Below are 7,924 nucleotides of genomic sequence, written 5' to 3' on the forward strand. Positions count from 1 at the left end.
CAAATAATTGAAAGCAACCTACATATCTATTATTAGGGGACAGTTTAAATAAATCATATTCACCCACACAAAGGATTATTTGCAGACGTTAAAAGAATGTGGTAGTTCAACATGTACTGATGTGGACTAATTTTTCAAAGTGTATTTTGAAATCAAAGCAGCAAGACATAAAACTGTGTATATAATATGCCTTAATTTTAGTGTAAGACACTGAGAAAGAGAAAGGGAATCTAGTTTTCTGTTTATTCATTTATCTGTGTATCTTTCCAGGATATGCAAGAGACTCAAAGCAAGGATTGTTTCTACTAGGTGAATAGGGTAGGAATACACACACTTTTCATTCTAAATCTTTTTGCATTTTAAAGACATTTATCATGTGAATGTACTAGGTAAATAAATTTGATAAATAAAAAAATAATTGCAAATAATTCATTTCTAAAATATGCCACAATATGATAAGCATGGATTGAGGGATACATAAGAATAAATGACCATATTCTAAAGATTCCACTGTTTTGCATTAGGAACAATTAAGGAATATTCTTCCAATGTCCTTTCATTATTTAATTTTTTATCCAATCAGCTGTACTTAAAAATTTGCAGCCAATGCTACACTTTTAGACTTGATTATATTATAGGCAGTCTCCTCCCAAAATTGCACACATGTAAACACCCACAAATTTGCAATAAATCCAGGGGACTTATTTATTGTATCCACTCCAAGGCCATCCATGGATCCCTAACTCTCCATGAATCTTGGGCTAACAGCCCCTTATTTGAATAGTGACATAAATGTAGAAATTAAATATCATTCATTTGCATTCTCAAATCATGTAAAAAGACTCTAATAATCACTTTGAGCAAGACTTCAAAAATAAGTAAATGTTTTAAAATGAAATTTGTGATTATAATCTAAGCCAAAGTAACTCCTGAAAAACAATACATTTATAATCTCAAGTGGCCATCTCTCCAACTTCCATTTAGTTATTTTGTACCTTGGCAGCAATTCTATCATCACTGAAAAATTTTAAAATACATAGGCTTGAGAAGGAAAAAAAAAAACCCTTAATATTAAGAAAGTGTTACTATAGTCAAAGAGTTGAAGAATAATAATATAGAGGTTGCATGCTTTTAGAAAATAACATGAGACCAGTTTCAAGGATGCGATGAAGCCTGACGTTATTTTAAGATATAAATCTCATTATACATATTAATCCAGAAATAAACACTATTGCCTAAAAGAGTAGTCATTAAGATACTACCTCTTTGAATGCACACAATTCCCTAACAATTACTCTAAATTGCTTAAGTAACATATATTTCCCAGGAAACACCTGATAATGATTTTATGTACATGTAAATTGATTTTCTTTTAGTATTATATCTACAATAATCATTATGCTATTTAAAAAATAATAGTAAATACAACACCAAGTGCTAAGTACATAGGCAGAGTACCTAGAAACTGTATTTGCTAATGTAAAATTTTTAATTACTACAAAACAATGAAAGATATTTAATCACACATGTTATTCTTAACATGCTACCACTGTTCTTTCAGATTAGGGCTCTGTATACGGAGGTTTCCATCAGTTGTTTTTATGGGTTTGTTTGAGCTGCTCATTTTCTCTGTCTTAAAACAGTTGAAAAGTAGCATAACATCTCTTTTCTTTGACCTCGTCTGACAAATTAAATATTCAACAACCCTGAAGCATCCATTACCCTTGAGATGACATCATGATCTCAACAACACTCCTTTAGGCAAATCAACATAATTGCCGCACATCTAGAACATACTGAGATTCTTCTTAGACAAGACAGTGAGAGCCTCTGCTATTAAGAGGTCAGGATTAGGTTTAAATGGCTCAGGTCTTAGATTCAGCACTTTATTTAATATCTGGGTAAGAAATACAGTTTTCCTTTAACTAATAAATGCAGAAAGACAAAGCTATGAAATCCATATTTATTGAGTATGATGGGAAAGAATATTCTATACCATTTATTTTGGAAATCAAAGCATTTATCAAAATACCATTTTCACCCAGTTTTTTGAAGGAACAAAGGTAGCTAATAGGTAAACTGAAGCACTTCCTAATAAGTGTCCCATTTAAGTGCTCACTCAATATTGATGATAGTTTTACCGGCTCATCTAATTATAAAGCTAGACATCTTAACTCAGGTCTTATTTGTAGCGGATCTCAGATATTCTAACGAGTATCTGAGAACAACAATAAGAACAGCAACAATATTCACAAACCAATTCTTATAGAGAATTTCTTATATGCCAAACACTATTCTAAGTATTTTTAGATGATTTAGTTCAGTTACTTCCTTACAGCCACCTCATGATGGAGGTGATGTTATTAACTTGTTTACAGATGAGAAAGGTGAGGTAAAGAGGGATTTACCTACCTTGCTCAAGGTCACAGAGCTTGTGGAGAATTTAAATCCAAACCAAGGAAAGTTATACATGTAAACACTACAAAATTACATTGGACATTAAAAAGATGTTTTAAATCTTTTTTTTTTTCCAAAAGAAAGTTCACAAGACTTAAGGGTGATGATTATCCAATGACATCATCCAACAGGTATTTCTTAGTTACTGTTAGATATTGTGGTGGATGCAAATAAGAAAGATCTGAATGACAACCTATATGATACTTAATAAACTTAATAGAAAGGTAAGTGTTTTTTTTTTAAATGCTCTGTTTTTTATTATTGTTTCCACTTTTATCAAGTAAGAAAATAAAATATATGGGACAAAGAAGCTTTCAATTATTTCTGTAACTCTCATCTATATATAGCAAAATCTTGGTTTGCGAGCATAATTCACTCTGGAAACATGCTTGTAATTCGAAGCATTTGTATATCAAACCAAATTTCAAGAACCATTGGCTCAGTTGTAATCATGTGATGTGCCATGTACTAATCGTATTACAAGACATCACTTGCTTATCAAGTTAAAATTTATTGGAAATACTCGCTTGTCTAGTAGAACACTCAGAGAACAAGTTACTCACAATCCAAGGTATTTTCTTTTTTAAGCTTAATTATTTTTGAAAAAGAAAGAGAGAGAGAGAGAGAGCAAGCAGGGTAGGGGCAGAAAGAAAGGAAGAGAAAGAATCTCAAGCAAGCGCCACACTGTCAATGCAGAGAGCCTGACTTGGGGCTCAAACTCACGAACCATGAGATCATGACCTGAGCCGAAAACAAGAGTTAGATGCTGACCTGACTGAGCCACCCAGATGCCCCATATATATATACTTACAACGACTATATTTAAAGCTTTTTTAAACTTAAATTTAAAGTTTTTTTTTTAAATATAGTGGTTGTAAGAATATAATTAAAACAATGTTATTTAACTATTTTATGATGTTACTTTATAGTTTTTTTCATCCTATTAATTTAAGTCTCTCTGACTGGTTTCTAAATGTTTACAAGGGCACCTGAGTAGCTCAGTTTGGTTAAGTGACCAACTCTTGATCTCAGCTCAGGTCTTCCTTTCATGGTTCTGAGTTCAAGCCCTGCACTGGGCTCCATACTTGGCATAGAGCCAACTTAAAAATTAAAAAAAAATATATATAAATAAAATAACTAACTAACTAAATACATACATATATACCTCTGAGCTGAGCATGGAGCCTGCTTAAGATACTCTCTCTCTGCCCCTCTCCCCTGCTCACTCCCTCTCTCTCTCTGATAAACAAATAAATAAATAAACACTTAAAAAATCTGTAACAGTCTACTCTTCTGACTAACCTTCAGATTCTCTATCTACGATGAAGCCTTCCCTGAAAACTTACATCTAAATGACTATAAAGTAGGTGATTGGAAATGCTCACTTGGTATAAACTATGCCCAGTTACATATTCACATTTTACTGAAATTTTTAGGTATTATTTCTTGAAGGCTAATTGTCTGATTTAATTTTCTTCATCATTCTGAGAGCAGCTCTATCCAATATAATATTCTGCAGTGATGGGAATATTCTATAATTGTGCTATGCAACAGAGTAGGCACTAGACACATAATAGCTATTGAACAATTGAAATGTGGCTAGAGAGACTGACAATTGAATTTTTAGTTTTATTGAATTTTAATTAATTTAAATTTAAAGTTAGTCACATGTGGCTAGTAGCTGCCTTTTGAAGAATGTATGTCTACAGTGATTTTTGCAGAGTAGATATTTAATAAATTCTGTGGAATAAATGAATGAGTGAATGAATGCATACACAAAACTTCTTAGGTTCTATGTTGTTGTTGTTGTTGTTGTTGTTGTTTTTAGAAAGAGAGAGGCACAAGTGAGCTAGGGGCAAAGAAAGAGAGATTCCCACGAGGGGCAGAGAGAGATAGGGAGGGAGACAGAGAAAGAGAGAGAGAAGCGGGTCTCACCCAGGGCTCATGTTTTTACCTGAAGCAGGGCTTGAGCTCACCCAATGTGAGACTCAAACTCACCAAAAGTAAGATCATGACATGAGCCAAAGTCAGATGCTTAATGACAGAGCCACACAGGCACCTAACTTCTCAGGTTCTTAGGAAACATCTATCTGCACCCAAACCTTCATTTTCTAAAGTATGACAGACCATTTATGGAAGCAATCCTTCTAGGGATTTCTGTCTTAGAATCATAAAGTTAGTCTAGAAAGAGGCTCTAGATCATTTATCTATCCAAATCCTTATTTGACAATGAGAGATGACTGAGTCCAGGGAAGACAAGTATCCTTGTTTCAGAGCTAGACTGTGAAGAATCAAGGACTAGAGCTCAGGTACTTTTGTTCTCAGGGAAATAATATTTGCCATAATATCCTAAAATTTTATGGGTAATTAACCTCTGTACATGACCTGTCCATGAGATTGCAAACCTAGTCTAGTGTTTTGCTTTGGCAAGGATTAAAATACAGGTGGTTTACTTGGGGAGAATGAAGAACACTGGTAGGAAAGTGACACAGGTAAGGTTAGGTACAATAAAAAACATTATCCAGACAGTTATTGTGGGCACTAGAAATAAATTCCATGAAGAAAGTTCTTGATATAGTTTAAAATGCATACTTCATAGTTGCCCCAGTTTGGTGAAGTTTGGAGAAGGGAGGTGTCAAATGAGGGAGCTGGAATATTTCTCAGCTCCCATCAGTCAAAACTCCCAGGCTTTTGGAAATAAGTAGAACTCAATGATGAGGCAAGGCCAAAGACATATTGTTCGGACATCTCTCACTGAACTGAGATTTTCATTTCAGTTATGTACCTGTGGAAGGCAATTTAAACATATGCAAATATACAATTGCATACCTATGTGGATGTGTATATGTGCTTTTTTTTTTTTTTTTAGTTAAATTCAAGTTAGAAAACATATAGTCTTGGTTTCAGGAGTGGAACCCACTGATTCATCTCTCACATATAACACCCAGTGCTCACCCCCAACAAGTACCTTCCTTAATGCCCATCACCCATTTAGCCCATTCTCCCACCCCTCCTCCAGCAACCATCAGTTTGTTCTCTATATTTAAGGGTCTCTTATGGTTTGCCTCCCTCTCTGTTTTTATCTTATCTTTTCTTCCCTTCCCCTATGTTCATCTGTTGAGTTTCTTAAATTCCACGTATGAGTGCAATCATATGATATCTGTCTTTTCTGACTGATGTATTTCACGTAGCATAATACACTCTCATTCCATCCATGTTGTTGCAAATAGCAAACTTAAATTATTTTTTCATCACCAGGTAGTATTCCTTTGTAATATATACCACATCTTCTTTATCCATTTATCCGTTGATGGACATTTGGGCTCTTTCCACAATTTGGCTATTGTTGATAGCACTGCTATAAACATTGGGGTGCATCTGCCCCTCCGAACCAGCATTTTTGTAAGCTTTGGATAAATTCCTAGTAGTGCAATTGCTGGGTCTACGGTAGTACATTTTTAATTTTTTGAGGAAACTTCATATTGTTTTCCAGAGTGGCTGCACCAGTTTGCATTCCCATCAGCAGTGCAAAAGGGTTCCCCTCTCTATGCGTCATATATATGTGTTTTCAAAGTAAGTTACTTTTACCATCAGAATAAAAATAGACTCCAGGGACAACTTTGTGAGGACAGGTTTGTCGTCCTTCTTTAGGTTGAGGAAGGCAGGTACAGTCCATGGAAGGATGTGATGAGGCTGTGGTAATTCTTTTCATCATCTGTCAAACGCTCATCATGACTGGGTCTCACCAGCTCAGTGACAATAACATCCACTTGCTCAACAGCACTGGCCTCCAGAGTAAGGTCTGTCAGAAACAAGATGTTGTTGGTTGGCTTTTGGCAATCCTTTGGTCACTCTCATTCTCCACTTTGTGTCCAATCTTGATATCAGAGTGACCATCAACAAGCTCAAGTTTCTCTCCCTCTGTAGAATGGCCAAATGATAACTTCTGGGCCTCTACACTCCCTGAAGAATACATATACACCTTCCTTCCAGCCTGTCTCCATTTCCTGACCGCTGGAACCACATTGTCAAAGAATGCTGCTTTTATGTGCCCAGCTGTGAATGCCGCCCTGCACCTGAGGCTCTGCAGCTGTTTTATCACCGTGGTCTTTTAGTCTAGAGACTTCTGCCAGCACCCCTTATCCACCGCTGGCCTGGATCACCCACTGCAGGTCATCTGTTCTGTTCCCAGAGGCGGCAGGGATGGGAACAGCCCAGTCCAGGTGGGGATCCTCTTCAGCCTGTTTCCCCCAAAGACTGACAACATCCTGCTGGCACTCTTCTTCTTCCCAGTGTGTCTGCAGATAGTCTTTAACATTTTCTTTGATGGAAGGAAATAAAATGTTTACTGAGACAATTGGGGTGGCAGTCACAGCGACTTCAGCAGACACGGAAAGCAGGATCATTTCTCTACCCGAATTGGCCTCCTGGAAGGAAGGGCAGAGGGGGGAGCCGGCTGTGCCCTCCCTCCTGGAGGGGGGAGGAGTGCAACACCTCCTGGACTTCTGACAGCCCAGCAAGAATCTCCCACTCTGCAACCACGTGGGGGTCTGAAAGACGAGGAAGGGAACCAACTGCGTGCTCCTCAAGGTGGATGAGACCACTGCACAGGGGGCCTGAGCTCCTGAGCTGCCTAGGCCCGGAGGCCAAGACCTAGATTTCCTTGACTTTAGGACAGGTTTCTAAGTTATTTCCCTACTGGGAAATTTATGTCCACAGAGCAAGTCTAAGGACTATATTATAGTATAATTTAGCAACCCAAAAGTGATAAAACAGATAATAATCTTTGTCAAAATTCTATTGCCTTAGGTATAGAGTCATTTGGAAACACATGGGTTGAAACTTGGGAAAAATGTTTACTGTGACAATTAAAATTACTTTCTACAGTTATTTTTTTGTTTGTTTTTGTTTACATTGGATTCCGTTCATTCTTTGTAAGTTCAACATCGATCCATGTTACTAAATGGAAACTGTGGACATGTGTCTAATAAAATCTAAATAGTTAAATACATTGGGGCAGTGGTTTCTGAAACCTGTATCAAAATAGTTTGCTCAGCTGATTGTGCACATCTCTTCTCAAGCCCGAGTTCAGTGAAGAGACGTCATGGTGGTAACCTGAAATCCAACATAGTGGGAGTATCCACACCACAGAGATCATCAGTGTTACAAATCAAGTTGTCTCCTTTCCCACCCTGTCCTTAAACATTTAGCACCATCATTTATGGGTATGCCCCTACACAGCAAACTGAGCCATCTCAGGACTCATAACTAATTTAATTCAATATCAGATTTATTCATAGAAGCATTGCTCCCATGCAATACATGATAATCTGGCAACCAAATTGTTTTTTCCGGAACAAAAACCCCCACAAGAATCAAGAGATGAGGTGCTCCTTATGAAATTCTGTCTCTACACTACAGCATAAAAAAGTAATGATGTAGACAGGTAGTGTCCAGACTGATATTT

The 7,924-nt window shown here is 36.8% G+C and overlaps 1 pseudogene; it reads right to left on the reverse strand.

Annotated features, from left to right (window-relative positions):
- Positions 1 to 6,104: 6,104 nt before the first annotated feature.
- Positions 6,105 to 6,863, reverse strand: LOC115523364 (annotated as a pseudogene).
- Between the last annotated feature and the right edge of the window lie 1,061 nt (positions 6,864 to 7,924).

This window comes from Lynx canadensis, chromosome C2 (genome assembly GCF_007474595.2).
Source record: "Lynx canadensis isolate LIC74 chromosome C2, mLynCan4.pri.v2, whole genome shotgun sequence".
Taxonomy (NCBI): domain Eukaryota; kingdom Metazoa; phylum Chordata; class Mammalia; order Carnivora; family Felidae; genus Lynx; species Lynx canadensis.